Source organism: Anabrus simplex, chromosome 1 (assembly GCF_040414725.1).
Source record: "Anabrus simplex isolate iqAnaSimp1 chromosome 1, ASM4041472v1, whole genome shotgun sequence".
In the NCBI taxonomy this organism is placed as follows: Eukaryota; Metazoa; Arthropoda; class Insecta; order Orthoptera; family Tettigoniidae; genus Anabrus; species Anabrus simplex.
In genome coordinates, this window is record NC_090265.1 from 3,449,251 (window position 1) to 3,466,385 (window position 17,135).

A 17,135-nucleotide genomic window follows, 5' to 3' on the forward strand; every position below is an offset into this window, starting at 1 on the left:
TTTATAACGATTAGTTATGTTATATCTAAATTTAATAGAATCAGTGAATTCCATAAATTATAAATATTTTTATGGCTGTGTTTTCAGATAGTAATTTCTTTCTTTAATTTTCATTGAATTTTTTTTTTACTGAACCAATGAACGTAGCTTTGTAATTCTAGTACATCTTGTTCTTCTCTATGATATATGCATCATCTTAATAGGTATCTTAAACACTTTCAGAGGTAGCAGGGAAGAAAACCATGGCAGTACAGCCCCGAAAGGCCATGACCTACCAAGCGACCGCTACTCATCCCGAAGGCCCAGCAGATTATGAGGTATCGTGTGGTCAGCACCACAAATCATCTCGGCCGTTATTCTTGGTTTTCTAGACCAGGGCCGCCAACCGACTGTTAAATTGTTCCTCAATTATAATCGCGTAGGCTTAGGCCTCAGATCCAGGTAAAATCCCCAACCTTCCCGGGAATCTAACACGGATACTCCGTGTAAGTGGCAGGCACGCTACTTCTACACCAGTGGGCGAACTAGTTATCAGGGAAACGGTTATAATAAACGAAAGTTCCGCGAAACAAGCAAAAAGCTTGCCGATAAAGGGCTTGCATGGGTGACAGAACTTCACGTTTTTGGTCATAAATCTGAAACAAAAATGCTGTACTATTATAAAGAGAAATGTTCCATTTTGAATGAAAAGCAAATTGAAAAATGGCATTTTTGGTCGGTCAGTGTTGTCTGTCCCCCATCAACTACGCGACGACACTCGCGACCGGATTCCGGATAACACGCTCCTCGCAAAACCTTGCAGTAAAATGATGGGCACCGTCAAATTTTTTTCTCCTTATTATTATTGAGAAAGGTTTTTATATACTACTAGGTTAGAATGCAAGTGTATTTGGACAATGCGCATGCGTAATCTAGCCGCCCTAACGTTGTGCCGGATTGTTACATAAATTTTAGGTGTTCTGATAGTTCATATCGCTAACATTAATGCGAAACTCACTGCAAAACCGTTGTGTGTGTAGAAGACACTTTAGGGGCTCTCATAGTTCAGATCGCTAATAGTTATGCAACTCTCACTGCATCATCGTTGTGCGGGTAGAAGACACTCCAAAGCTTCTCATAGTTCAGATCGCTAATATTTATGCAATTCTCACTACAGAAGCGTTGTACGGGTGGAAGACATTTAAGAGGTTCTCAGAGTACAGATCGCTAATAGTTATGCAACTCTCACTGCAGGGTCGTTGTGCGGGTAAAAGACATTTAAGGTTTCTCATAATTCAGATCGCGAATAGTTATGCAACTCTCAATGCAGGATCGTTGTGCGGGTAGAAGCCAATTTAGGGGATCTCAAAGTTCAGACCGCTAATATTTATGCAAATCTCGCCATAGAATCGTTGTGTGGGTAGAAGTTTCTTTCGGGGATCTCATAGTTCAGATCGCTAACATTTATGTAAATCTCACTACAGGATCGTTGTGCGGGTAGAAGATATTTTAGGGGTTCTTATAGTACAGATCGCTAATAGTTATGCTACTCTCACTGCAGGATCGTTGAGCGGGAGGAATTCTCTTTCTGGGGTATCATAGTTCAGATCGCTAATATTTATGTAAATCTCACTGCACGATTGTTGTGCAGGTAGAAGACATTATAGGGGTTCACATAGTTCAAATCGCTAATAGTTCTGCAACTCTCACTGCAGGACCGTTGTGTGCGGGTAGAAGACATTTAAGGTTTCTCATAATTCAGATCGCGAATAGTTATGCAACTCTCAATGCAGGATCGTTGTGCGGGTGGAAGCCAATTTAGGGAATCTCATAGTTCAGATCGCTAGTAGTTCTATAAAACTAACTACAAAACTGTTGTGCGGGTAGAAGACACTTTCGCCTTGGTTAAATACATGTGCATTCTAACGTATTCATGCCTGTAGTCCCAGCCCTAATTATTATACATTCGATGCCGTTCCCTGTTTTCTGTGTCCATATTAGAATGATTGTCCTGTTGTCAATGTCGAGAAGAATAGAAGAATATTTCTCACCTCAAATTTAATCACCAGGTATGTTAAGGATTTTGGACACTTACTGAAGAGATCATCAGTCAACAACATTCTTTAAAAAGCAGGAGCTCTGCAAACGAACAACATCCTTGCCAGTGGCGTATGCTGTAATCAAGATGCCGGCTACCACTGGACATTTGTTACCAATTTTCGATACTTGGTGTAGTGAATGTCAAGCCTTTAAGCGTTTTGAGCTACAGCCAGTAGCCAACGGAGTAGCCTGCTGTGGTGTCAGTGCTGTTTCACAAGCTACTGACCTGGCCTCTGCTTTTGTCAATAATCAACACCTGAACAATCGAGATGGTAGGCTAAGGTTTAGCAAATTAATGTCCTGTTTTGTGGCGAAGTAAATGGAATGTTTGCCCTTGGTCCCATCGGCAAGTTTCATTTCTCAGAATCGACCCCCTCTCACGTTTAATCCCTGGCATGGGGACTAGGTGTGTATCGCGTATTCGCAATTTATTTTATCCCCATTAGGTCACTACCAATCCTATAAAGATGCCATGCACCTTTATTATTATTATTATGATTATTATTATTATTATTATTATTATTATTATTATTATTATTATTATTATTATTATTATTATTATTATTATTATTATTATTATTATTATTAATTTTACAGCATTACCAGCTCCCGTACCCCTCGTTTACTGGTTTATTGGCTTCCTCGGGAGTTGAGTGGTGGTGTCCGTACCGTGATCACAGGTTCTATTCCAACCAACAGAAGAGAACACTAAACGTGGGACATTGTATTTCATTTTAGCAGATCTACCTATAAAAAGAAAATATAACTCCTATAACAGTGGTCTGCAGTGTCTATCTACAAGGATGTATAAGCAAAAGGGAGTGAAATATCAACACTCTGTTTTCTGTATAATGAAGTCAGAAGTATGGGGTGAAGAAGTATATAAGATGAGGAACGAATGTGTCAACTCGGAAACTTCCGGAGAACTTCCAGTCTTTGAGCTATCCCTTCTACGCTAGCTGTGGCGATCTGACGGATCTGACAAACCTACCCCCCCCCCCCTCTGCCCCTACACCAATCATTCATTCAGCAGCATGGCGCGCGGAGTGTGGTGAGGAGAGGGGGACGCAGTGGCTGGGCGGCAATGTCTCTCTCCGGCGCCTTGAACTCAGAAGTGAGAGCGACGTTTAATTTCATTGCGTTCAAGTTTTGTAAAGGAAACAATACGTCAGATGCTTACATTAAAATGCGCTTTGAATTTTCAACGTTCTCATTTGATGTTAGGGCTTCACCGATAATGTTGGTAGCCACTGATTCTTTACCAAGTCACACACGTCGTCACCTGATGCGAACTTCTGTCACGGGATTTCTTTCTTCTGGTGTCCAGGAAAGTCTGAAAGTCGCATGGCAAGAGATGTGGGCTGCAGGAAGAGTATTCCACACAGAGTTTGCAGTGTTCGAGTTGGCGTTGTCATGAAGATACCAACAAAAAGCGTTTTGATTTTGTAGATCATTTTAGTTCCTGCAATAATTCTTAGCGCTAAAAATTATTGAGGCCTCGAGCTCGAGTTGAAGAGAGATATTGTTGGGCATCAGTAGTTTGTGGTGTTTGAACCAAGTATTAACAAGGACTGCATTACGATCTGTGGAGAATTCAACCAGTCTATTTCGTCATTCGTTTCGTTGTCCTGCTCCGAATTCTCCTACCGTGCTTCCTTCTCCTTCTTGCATTATCAGTGCAATGCACTCTCCCATCAGAATTAGATGTTGGTCACAACTTCTTCTGCTTCTTTTCTTCTGTTTATTCTACTGTTATAGGATTCGCTTGATGGATCAAAGAAAGTTATTCCCTGCGGATTGCCTTTATACCGCCGTTATTAGCATCCTCCCTTCCAGTTTGGTCGAGTTCCACTGGCTTTAAGGTAGTATTGGCGACAGTGTGAGGTGACCAGACCATTTGAAAGGTCTCGGACGTTTTTATCTCATTTACCAGGTGTATGCATCAGGTTCTTTTTTGGTAAGAAACACACAATTTTCAAAGGAAACGGCTTTCTCGTATAATAAAATTGTTGTCCATGGTTTGTATACACTTCCCGTGGTGTAGGGGTAACGTGCTTGTCTCTCGCCTGGAGGCCCCGGGTTCGATTCCCGGCCAGGTCAGGGATCTGAGGGCTGGTTCGAGGTCCACTCAGCCTACTTGATTAGAACTGAGGAGCTGTATGACTGTGAGATGGCAGCCCCGGTCTCGAAAGCCAAGAATAACGACCGAGAGGATGGGTTGTGCTGACCACACGATACCTCGTAATCTGCCGGCCTTCGGGGTGAGCAGTGGTCGCTGAGCAGGCCGAAGCTCTTGTAAGGGCGTTAACTGCCGTGGGGTTTTTCTATAAACTTCGCCAATATTTCAGGTATTTTATGAAAACCATATCAGAAAAACTGCTGGTCTTTTGCGGCAAACCATACGTCGAGCGATTTTTCAACTTCCTCGAAATTCCTGCAGTGCTGCTCTGCGAGCGCGTGCCCCATCGATTCAAAGAGTTGATAGTCACATGGCGCCAGGTCGGGGCAGTACTGCAGGTGTGGAAGGATGTCACATCCAGATATCCTTCACTGGTTTTGTTGTGTGAGACGGCGCATTGTCGTGAACAAAATCACTTTGCCATGTCTTCTGGCCCATTCCGGTCGTCTTTCCCCTAATGTGCGGTTTAAATTAATCAATTGTCGGCGATAGCCTTGAGTATCCAGTAACAGGATCTGCCTGGCCGAGGCGGTAAAGGCGTGCTCGGTTCGCCCGGAAGGACGTGGGTTCGAATCACCGTCAGGAAGTCGTAAAATTTAAGAAACGATATTTCCACTTCCGGAGGTGGATATGGCCCTGGGGTTCACTCAGCCTACACCAAAAATGAGTACGAGGTTAATTCCTGGGGGCAAGGGCGGCCGAGGTTACGAGTAGTGGAAGCCTTTACCTTGCACCACTCCTAGGGCCTTCATGGCCTGTATGGAGATGACATTGATTTGCTGATTGCTCGTCTTTACACTTTTGTGGTCTACCAGAGCGCACTGTGTGTCACAAGAAAAAACCATGTCCCACATGTTCTAATCCATGGAGCGCGTTCACCACCAGACGTTGGCTTACCACAGACTTAACACATTGATTAAATAAGAAAAGCAATGCGTTCCGTGAATGTTCTTTTCCAGGCACAAACGTCGACATGATCACTGAACGATATGACAGAAGCTGGTGTTGTGTGTTATTGTCAGACGAACTGTTCACGTATGTGCTGACGCCATCTCTTGGTTAAACCGGAGAAGACTTTTGACTACACCTGCTGTTGGGGAGATGCCATTTATCCCCCGAATAGCGTCGTTTGTAATGTAATCAAGGTTATCATCGACCAACGCAACTTACAGGTCTCCATAACGTGACGTTGGTGCACTACTCTCCTAGTAACTGGCCACTACTGAGCCCCATACTTAGCGAATGTACTGAAGACTGTTCGGTATATTTTGGTCCTCAGACGTATCGGCACTCTCTTGTCACAGAGCACTTCCGGTACCTCCTTCCATCATACCCACTCAGCATTTATCCTTGCTCCCACTTCACCATTAATGTTGGTGTTACAACATAAATTTACATATTGCATTGACTCTTCATATATTCTTTCGATTACTTCATCTCCCGCTGTACTAGAACGCATAGAGAGCTATACTATTATGGTGGGCCTTGGCTTGGTGTCTATCTTGACAGCAACAGCCCTTCCACTATCCTGATCCTACTAGCTTACCCGCTGTCCGATTTTCTTATTGTTTACTACCCCGCCCTTGGTTGAGCCTTCCGGACGGACAGGGAGAGTGGAGGGCGAGCGTGGCCCTCACCTATCTTAAATGGCGAGATTTTCTTTACTTCCTTAAAATACTTTCTCTGTTATTTTGGGGAGTTTTCCTTGTTTATTACATTATTTTTCAGTCACAGTTAAATTTTCAGACCCTCTTATGAGGGTCTTATGTTCATACCTGTCTCTGTGAGATCTGGACCCAAAGTTTTCGGGAATTTTCTTGTCAAAAGAGTTCCTCCAGTATTACAATTCAGAATGATTTGTGAATTAATTTCACCAATATTCAGGCGACAGTTTTCTAAGAGGCCATGGAAATTACATTCTTGCAACTGGATTCTCAAGCTTCATGCCTACAAAAACAAGGTTACAGAAAATCACAACAATAGGATGTTTTAGTTCTCCAGAAGCTTCATCAGTCTTATCAGAATCATACATCGTTGATAAAAGGATGACGTTGCGATATTTATTAGAAGCTCATGACAGTTGCGTTTTCGCCAAATCCAAAGAGACTTCAAAAAGGAGGCTTTCGTCTAGTGTCTACAGTTCCTAGAGGTAAACTTTTGTTTTTCGTCTAGTCACTACGATTATAAAATCTTTTGAGTAGCCAACTTTTTTGCAGTGGGCAAGGAGGAGAACCAACTTTCCATTTCCCCGCTCCGACCGAAATAAACTTCAATACTTTGTGTATAAAATATTCTTGCATCTACTAAAACAAACATCTTCAAGTCAAACTTTGCCAGGGTGTTTATATATACATATTGCCGGAAAGATCACCTTCCTCGAAGTAACTCTAAAATTTCGTCGTATGGTGGAATATTTTTTCAAGAATCGACACTGGAAAAAAGATGTCCCATACTTCAGTAATTGTCTCTGATTTCCTGGACTCCCCTGTCACTCCTGAAAGGTGAATTACGATGCTCCTCTCTGAGCTGATTTGGTGCGTGGATTCTCCAATGCGTTGTCTTGTCAGGGCCAGTGTAATGAGGCCCAAAACAAACGGCACTTTCTTCGTCTTCACGATCTCCAGCAGGGTGTTCACTTTCGCTGTTGTGGTCACTACTTACAACCTCATCTTCCTCACAATTATCAGAAGAACTGTTACCGTGCTGAAATATATTGCCTGCATTGTCCAATTGCTCTTCAAGATAATTAGCATTTTGATTTTAAAAAACTCATATTGTAAACATTGTAAACAATAATTAAAACTGAGTAATTAAAAGTAAGAATTCTAAGAATTTGACAAGTCAGACACAAAATATGGAAATCAAGAATGAAACAAAATCAGTAAAAATGTAAAACACGGATGGTCCTGGACGAGCGCTCCACTCACTGGTATGTAGTAGTGCACAGGTCAGTAGCGCTGAACTCACCGAAGGTGACGCAGTCCCGCTCACTGACATTCCAATGAACACCTACTCATAGTTACACGCCACTATCTCAGGCTTCCGTACTTTTTATTTCAAAATTATTTTTGTACTCAGCGCCGCGTTCACCCCTCGACCAACGGTGGGTTAAACCAAGTCCAGCATTTCCAGTCTTTGATTTTATGTTAGTAATTCAGTTGTCACCTGACCAAGAATCCTCACTCAAGTAGAACAATGTAGAACTGAATCTGGAGTTCTAGCATGCAATCTACTGTGTACCACGATCTCTCCCACTCTGCTCTCTGGCTCCATAGCTAAGTGGTTAAAATGATGGCCTTCTATCCAAGGGTTTCCAGGCTCAATTTACGGCAAGGTAAGGGATTTCAAACATAATTAGTTAATTCGTCTGGCTCGGGGTCTGAGTGCGCGTGCCGTCTTCACCATTAGAGTTCATCGGCGGTAAGGCCTATAGGCGTCAGCAGCACTCACTCTGTGATAGATATGATCTGGAACGCTGAAGCTCGTCTGAACTGCCTTGAATAGGGAGGCCACTACTTCCAGATACTTCGCAAGAGAAGACCCTGGAGTCCTCTGTTATCCGAAAGTTCTGGGTCCACCTTCTACTTATTTTTCGCACTCCGATGGAGGCCTGCAGTGAGATAACGAAGTGGTGATAGTGCAGAATGTTTGTATGCAACTCGCTCTTTCTGACTTGTTCCTCGAGTGGCGGTATGTCGGGGCATTAACTCGGTGACATTTGTCACGACCGGAGCCCGGCTAACTTTCCTCTACGGAGGCCACACTCCATTCAAATTGAAATTACCTGCCTTAACGGGTAACATTCTGATGGTGAATTCGTTTATGGCAAATGGACAAGCTTCCTGTCCGAAGCAGAAGGACGCGGGTTCGATTCCTATTCTGTAAGTAGAAAACTTTGAAAAACGAGATTTCCAATTCCTGAAGGTCACATGGCCCAGAGGTTCATCCCACCTACACCAAACATGAGTACAAGGTTATTTGCTGGAAGCAAAGGCTGCCAGGCTTAGAGCTAACCACTCTACCCCACTAAGAGCTGAGGTTACTGGTAGTGGAAGAATTTACCTTCCACCCCTCCCAGGGCCTTCATGGCCTGTACGGAGATGAGTTTACAAAGGTACACGAACGAGTTATCCAGAGATGATAACCTTAATTAGTTAATCGTCTGCCTCGGGGACTGAGTACGCGTGCCTCCTTCACCATAAGAGTTCATGTTAGGTACGGCTCCGTCCTTACAGGTGCACTGATCGCCTGTAGCCGTCAGCAGCACTCACTCTGTGATTGAATTGAGCTGAACTACTGAAGCTCGCCCGGCCTGTCTTAAATAGGGAGGTCACTACTTCTCACTAGATCCTGCAGTGGTGATAGTGCGGGGAATTAAGTATGAAATTAGGAATAGAGAGACTTTTTCATCTTATGACATGTGATAGACTATGAAAACTCGACGCCTTAACGAACATGGCTCAGCGCGCGCATTGTGGCTGAGACACAGGCTAGGCTCGGTCACGGCCACCTGGTGAACTAAATACTCAGCACGCACACTGTGGCTGAGACACAGGCGGGACGCGATCACCTGGTCGCGCTTCCTTTTCACAGCAAGGGTCACTCCTACAAACTCTAACCCGCACAGTCGATGGCTACGGAAATGACATATTGCCCAAGGCTAAATAGGAAGCATCAAGCAGTTAATGTATGATCCGATGAAGAAGTCGCTCTATTCCTTGATTCCTTCATTGATATCAAGACTGTTGCTCATCGCGCAGGCGAAGGAGATTTCTCAGAAAAATAAGTCGCTTCTACCGTCTAAGACTACCTGCATGCAGGTACAAAAACACTTCGTGAAAAGTTTTGTTGAGAAATGACTCAGAAACTTGGATCCTGCTGAAAACCGAATTGATGGAGCTCAAGGACTTTGAGGTGCGATGCTGGCGTTGGCTCCTATGAATACCTTGGGCTGACAGAGTCACAAACGAGAACGCTCTCTAAAGAGTAAATGAGACACGTGCCTTCAAACAAAGGAAACCTTAGCGCCATTTGCCACGTGCTTCGTCATTCTCACTGATGCACCACGGACCAAACGAAGATAACAATAAATGCAAGCTCACCTATTAACAATTGAAGCTGTTGCCCAAAAAACGGAAACGCTTGAAAGACATGCTGTTTTAAGGTTGACGTGGAGGAGAAGAAGTTCGTATGGTCACCGTTCTTGTAGCACTACGATACCCTTGAAGGTATCTGTATTGTAACGATACTGAAGTGTCATGACGGGCGTGTCCTTCCTTTCCTTTATGCTAGCCAGACGATACAAGTACACGAAAGACCACCGCTTTCGGTATTATATCGAATGTTTGGTAGTAGTGATTAATGTTTCGAGAGGAAGTGCTATTTGGCAACTACCCTCTGCAGGGTTTCTCATGCAAAGCCAGAGAGAACGCACGGTGCTTGTACCCTGCGCTACGGCAGTTACAGTATGCAAGGCGTGCACGTAGTTCATGACCTGGCAAGAATCCAGCACGTGACCGACCTGGTAAGCATCAGTCGCCAGTCTGAATTTCAGCTGTAACATGGTAAGCAAAGGTTCTGGCTCCATTGTAATGCTAGTATGACCCATCATAACTCTCTATATTGGTGTGCAGAAAATCCTAATTATTATTATGAAGTCCATCATTGTGATGGGAAGTTTGGCCTGTATTTTTCGAGACGACAGTAAATGCATAGAGGTACCAAGATGACATTTTTATGTCCCTCTTCCTTCAGTTAACGGAAGAAAAAAAGCGTGGATGATTTCAACACGATTCAGAACATACTCGTAGAGGAGAAGATGCCCTTCTTACATTCTCGCAAGTGTGTGCAGACAAAGTGATCAGCGCTGGTCTATTTCCCCCTCGTTCTCCAGATTTAAGAGTCTGGGATTTTTACTTGTGGTGTGAACTAAAAGAAAAGTATATCGAACAAATCCTCACACATTGGAGGAACAAATAGGAAAATATTACGGATGAAATCAGAAACATTACAGTGGTAAAATATGGTTACCAGATACAATACCTGCATAATCCAGGAAGGACGACTCTTGCAGCATCTTTTATACGGTAAGATTTCATATAAGATTGCATACATGCATCAAGCAGTGCGGCCGCGCTCTACAGAAGTCCGGCTGAAGAAGCTGCCGTAGCGCAGTGTACAAACACTGTGCGTGCCTGCATTGACACTCATCGGAAAATAAATGGAAGGGCCACAAAGTGCGTGAAAATGAACGACACTCTTGGTACCTCAAACCTTGTAATTCCCGGGTTAAAAGAGAACGGGTAAGAAAGTGAGAAGTCTCACACAAGTGCCAGACTTAGCTAATTTATCTTCTACAGAGTAATAAATAAGTTACGAGATTGTGATCAACTGTAAAGTGACCTCAATAATGTTGCGAGATGGACAGCAGGCAATGGTATGATGATGAACAGGGTTAAAACGCAGGTTGTGAGTTTCACAAAGAGGGAAAGTCCTCGAGGTTTTAATTACTGCGTTGATGGGGTGAAAGTTCCTTTTGTGGATCATTGTAGGAACCTAGCTGTTAATATAAGGAAAGATCTTCATTGGGCTTTTCACATAAATGGGATTGTAAATAAAGGGTACACATCTCTGCACATGTATATGAGGGTATTTAGAGGTAAGGATGTAAAGGAGAGGGCAAATAAGTCACTGGTAAGACCACAAATAGAGTACGTTTCAAGTGTATGGGACCCTCACCAGAACTTGAAAAAATCCAATGAAAAGCAGCTCGATTTTTTCTTTCCGAAAAAAGAGTAGCGTTACGAAAATGTTGCAAATTTTGGGCTGGGAAGACTTGGGAGAAAGTACTTTAATATAGGTAGATTTTGACATCGAGATATGAGCATTGAAAACCTTAATATAGTGAAATAATGCGATAGCACCTACATGCTGAAAATATTGAAGAGTACGCTGTACCACGTGTTAGTGATACATTCCAAGACTCGTCAAGCCTTCATAATTAGAATGAAGAGCGCCGCATGAAAGTCGGCCGTGTTCAGGTCCATGTAATAATGCATTGATCTTTGCTGGTCCAGAAGGTAAACTGAGAGACGTTAGATTACAAAGCGTGCGCTCTCGCGTGAAGAGGGCGAGGTTGAAAACAAGGAATTTAATTGGAAATGATCGTCGAAAGTGAGGGGGTGATTTAAGCAGAAGCACGACTTGGATAATTAGAAAAGTCCACGTTCTCTTTCGCTCAGAAGTTACAGAACACCTGCGTGGATGTCGCCAGCACGTAGCACAGTAATGATCAAGAGTGCATATTCTTGTTTGTTGTTGGATTCCGTGAACTAAAATGGGAAGTTTATTGTAGAGATCCCCTTAAGAGAGAGAGCAAATCCAGTATGGGTACCGTACCGAAACAGCATCAAAGTTGTGGCAATATTGTGCAACGCTATTTAAACTTCCACACAAATTATAGAATGTAATGAGCTTATACAGTTTTAATTCTGAAATTCACATGTTGTAGAGCTATCCACTTATAAATGGGGATTTACTATTGACAGTGAATTATGTAAAACGTCTGAAGAAGTTTATAAAATTGTAACTTAATTTGTTTGTTCGTTACACAAATGTACACGCCTCCAATAATCATCACCACAAAGTCTCCATGGACGTAGCAGAGATGGATTCCAGTCCAGTGAGCCAGAAACCCTAGCTCAAGTTCTTGGTTCATGTCCACGAGGGGACCTGCTTAGGAACGTTAGGCAATGAGAATAAGATCTAGAACTGCAACAGCTTTCTCCCAGAAATGTTACGAGGTATATCAAGGGGTGCCATGCGTTACTGGCGGTGTAACGAACCGGGGAATAGATATAACCGCAATCGACCGAGAAAATATCTTTGCATATATTCTGGACCCGACCATTAGATGAGAGTTCGACTCAAGTCAGCCAGCAGAGGTGGACGCAGAGAAGCGAGTCATCTATGAACCAACCATCAACTACTTCAAAGAATCATTCAACATATACTGTATAAGGGTTGTAGGCTTTTCATTGGTGCAAGAGGAATCATATCAGTTCTTCAAAAGTGTGGGCTTTCTCAAGAATCAGTACCGCGATTTAGTCGTCTTGGCCATTTAAGGCTCCGCCCAAATTGTTAGAAATCACCTCTGTAGTACTGCATACGAGAAGGATTAACGCCAGAAAACTCTTCATGGTTACACATACATACTTTGTCAGATTTAGGCATCCTATCATTGTTGGGAGTACAAATGAATAAATAATATAGTTAAATATTTAATAAAATAAAATTGGTCATAATATGTGATATAGAGGTAGAAGAATTTGTGTTGACGCCATTTTAAAACCGAAACCATTCAGGAGTAGATTTTATCATTGGTATTCAAACTGTGGTACGTGGGGGTAGGCTGAAGGGGTGCCGCAAATTTATCGGAGCTCCTGACGGCTTTCAGTGAGAAGTTCAGGAATGAGTTCAGCCTGGTAATATTCAATCAGTTTTTTTTTAATTGAATGTTTTTATTTACTACTACAGAGAGTCCCTTTTCCGAACTATTGATTCTAGAATAGGTGTCATTGTGTACCTCACATTGACTATGCACGTAAAAATACTTTCTCTTTTTAATACTTTTTTTCGAAATCCACTAATTCACTTCAATTTTCTTCAGTAGCAGAGTACAGAGTGCAATGGTAACTGTGGCGTTATATATCGTTGCTAGGCAATGCACACTTCGTAATTTTACTCGCGTGAAAATCACGTTTCTTCATCTGCCTTCAAGAGGCTTGCCGCGTTGCATGAGAAGGGAACACAACACTCCAATCGTCGAGTAATTGGGCTAAGAACAGTTCTAGGGCCACTGCTGACCGCTCCGTTTTGGACTTCTGCTGCAAACTTTACTCCGAAGGAGTTTTCCATCGCCCAGGGACGATTCAACATCACTGTCGTTATTGGGGAACAGAGTGGTGTAGCGTCTTTCCGCTGAACGTGGTGTGACTTCCAGTAGAAAATCCCGTCCTGTCAGGAAGGGAAAGCGACCTTAAATCACTGGCCACAACTCTTTTATGCCTCAGTGCGTGCACGGACCCTGAGAAAGCGCGATTAGCTGCGGAAGATTGTGACGACGATAGTGATGGTGATTTTTATTATTATTATTATTATTATTATTATTATTGCTGTTGTTGTTGTTGTTGTTTTTGCCGTGATATCGTGGATAACAGTGGTGTAAGTTGGTACCGGGGTGAATGGGTGAACAAGGAAATGACCAGAGCATAAGTTAAAGCAAACATTATTTCGTTTCTCTGTTTTGTTTTAAAATTTGATAGATAGAAAATCTGAAAAAAACAACAAGTGAGCCCATCAGCTCTGATAACAACAGCGGACTATAAGTCCAAAAATCAGTTACAAGGACAAGAGAAGATTATCCACATGATAATCTACAAGGGTTGAGCTTTATATCTCTACACCGGTACACTTTCATAACAGCATACTTTATCCACCAATTTACATACTAAGACACTGAGCTCCAAAAGTTACTGTAGTCCAGCCTCTGAAAGGCACACGTTTCTTACAAGGTTATGCTTGGCAAACTTCAAATATTGTACTCGCAGTCGCTTCTGCACAACAGTGTGTTACACACTGGTCTATAAACCATTACAAACACACAGGGGCTGTGCGTGCCCATTCCAAATGGCCTTAATGTAAAAAGAAAAGGTTTAATTTGAATGGCTATGAACAAAGGGGTAAGGAGGCGAAACTCTTGGACTCCATTTTGGAAAACTCCCAAAATTTTAAGTGGGCTTATGGCCCGAAGTTGCAGAGGCTAAGTCTGTTCTACAGTGGGGTAACTAGATGAAAAATATTACATCCCAAACGAGTGTTAAAAATTTAGAAGTTTAGAAAATGTCAGCTCCCTCATAAACAACAGAGGATGATCAATCTTTGTTCCCTTAGTTTACACGTTTCCCAGCAGGGATTAGAACAGAGTCCTCAGACTTGCAGAAAATCAACATTTAAACAATAAATTAGGACTTTACGTAAGGTAAAATAAGTTTGAAACATTCCCCTCAAGCTATCTGCCGGGGTATCCCATATTACGAAAATTATCCTATTACCTTGCTTGCAGAGGCTTCCTAACGCCTGTGTACGGCCGCTGTTCCTTTAAGGAGTACCACGCACGATCAAATGGAGCAATGAAGATGACAATACTGCCTGAAAGCGCCCAACTATTATAGCATCTGTAAGGGGAAGTTTCCAGAACTCTTTACACATAGGCTGGATACGTGCACACACCTCCAAATTTAATTGGGTAGAGGAAATATTCCAAAAATTTCTTATTGGTTAATAACTAAGGAAGAAAGAAGTAGTAAGAGTGTTGACAACTTTTACACATAAAAAAATAAACAAAATTTTAAGGTTTGCCACTAGTCGCTTAAAAATTTCTTTATAAATTAGTTAGAGTTCGACCAGCTAGGGGGAGCAACAAAACCGGTGTTAGAGATATCTAGCGGTAGAAAATCTAAATATCTTTTACAACAGTAGTTCAGTTTCCATAACAGAGATGGTCTTATAGAAGGCGTGCAGTTTAACGGGAATGAGAAGATGTACCCCGGTACAATTATTATTATTATTATTATTATTATTATTATTATTATTATTATTATTATTATTATTATTATTATTATTATTATTATTATATGGCATCTCGCAACAGTCGTTTGTTATTTCCGGTATAACAGTATTATACTTCGTCAGTGCGAAGATAAAACATTTCCATTTGGAGAAACGTCAACCGAAAAGTTTGATTACCTGTGGATTAGAGAAACGAATATCATGGCACCTAGAATAGCAAGGAATGTGCATAATACAATCTAGCGATTTAATCTATGGAAAATTAACCTCAACCCTTACAGCTAACAGATATTGCTCTATGATACAACACGGAACTTAAGATAGCAAGAAAACTCTTATGGTACAATCCAGCGATTTGTTCTGTGACGACTTAACCGAAGTTCCAAAAATGCGTATCAAATGATTTTCTATACGTGTATACGTGGTGCGTTCTTCTATATGATATAACATAGCAAATTTTTGTCTGCGATGGGTATTGAGTGATTGTTTTCAGTCGTATTTCCTTAAGTCTATTTATTCCAATCCGTACATACATCGTTAACGCACTTTCTCCAAACTGACGCCTAAGACACTAAAAACAGGAAGCTTGTAGACATGTCCTATACCTACCAGGATACCAGGCGTGTGAAGAGTTATACTCTCCACTCCAGGCGCGCTAAATATTTTGGAATGTGGTGACCATAAGGCAATGGGTTATCTGAGTAGCTTCGTTGTTCTAAAAATGATAGGAGTAGAATACACAATCACGTTTATATATCATACGTCTAGAGAAGGCATAATGCCAGAGTAACAAGGGAAACTATGTGAGCCGTGCTGGGAGATTATGGAATTAAGTGTAGACTATTAAAATAATTGACAGTTGGGCTAGAGTGAGAATTGATGGTAGAATGCATCCCTGGTTCAAGGTACTTATAAAGACTGTAATCCTCCACCTTTCGTGTTCGTAGTTCACATGGATCATCGACTGAATTATATGAAGAGGATAGGAGGGATTTAGTTAGCTCGAAATGTAGTTAGCAGATTTACAATTGCCTGCGACTAGCTATTAAAGGAATAAAGGAATAGAAAGATTTAGGCAAGTATGCACACTCTTTCCTTATCTCTTCAATGTGTTCATCGTAGAAACCATCACAGTCATGAAATAGAAAACAGGTGGGAACAAGATAAATGGTTAAAACGTACACTCTATAACATTTACTGATGATATTGCCATACCAGCAGAAATATACAAAAGTATACAGAGAATTAATAACATACGAGCAGAAATTTTAGGCAAACGAGACCTCTAAATTTATCCCGGTTAAACAAAAATTATGACAATATGTAAATCAAAGGAAACATCTTCAGTACAAATTCAAAATTTTCTCTGATGAAATTGAACGGGTGAAACAGTTTTGCTACCTGGGAAGCTAGATAACGAGTGAAAATCGGAGCATATCAGAAGTCACGAAAAGGACAGAAATGGCAAAGAGAGCCATCTGGTGGCCAACAAGCATTTAGACATTGAAACTCTGAAGGCCATTTCAGAAACCTTCTTACGGAGCGTGCTTCTGTACGGTTGCAAAAGCTGGATGTGAGGACAGACAAGAGGCTATTGAAATGTGGATCTGAAGAAGAATGCAGAGGATAAGTTGAGTTGAAATGAAGAGAAATACCGAAGTTCTTAGAAAGATAGGAGAAGAACGGAGTCTGATAACTGAAATTGAAAAACGCAAAATAAAATTTATTGGTAACATTCTGGAGCATGACGAGTTTACTTGTGAACATTACTGAAGGAGGAATAGGACAACCCCGAGTGACTTGTTTCAAGAACCTGCTTCTGAGATTGGACTGCAAGACGTACGCCGAGTTGAAAAGCCTGGCTCAAAATAGATATCTATGGCTGCGGCGAATATGATGATGAGGTCTTAAACACACATTATGTTAAAAGACAGCAGTCTAATATCTTGGAACTTGAAAATGAGTGAATAAAGTAATGTCAGTAGCGAGGAAACCTAACAGAATTAAATGTCAGATTGCAAGTACAAAACTGGAACAGGTAGATCATTTCAAGTATTCAGGATGAGTGTTGTCCCGTGATGGCAGTATAGTAAGTGAGATTTAATCAAGCTGCAGCAAAGATAATACACTGAGCTCGCAGCTGTGATCAACAGTATTCAGTGCGAAGGAAGCCACCTCTCGGACGAAGCTATAGCCACACATGTATGTTTCTAGGCCAATCGCACTGTACGGAGTGAAAGCTTGGTTG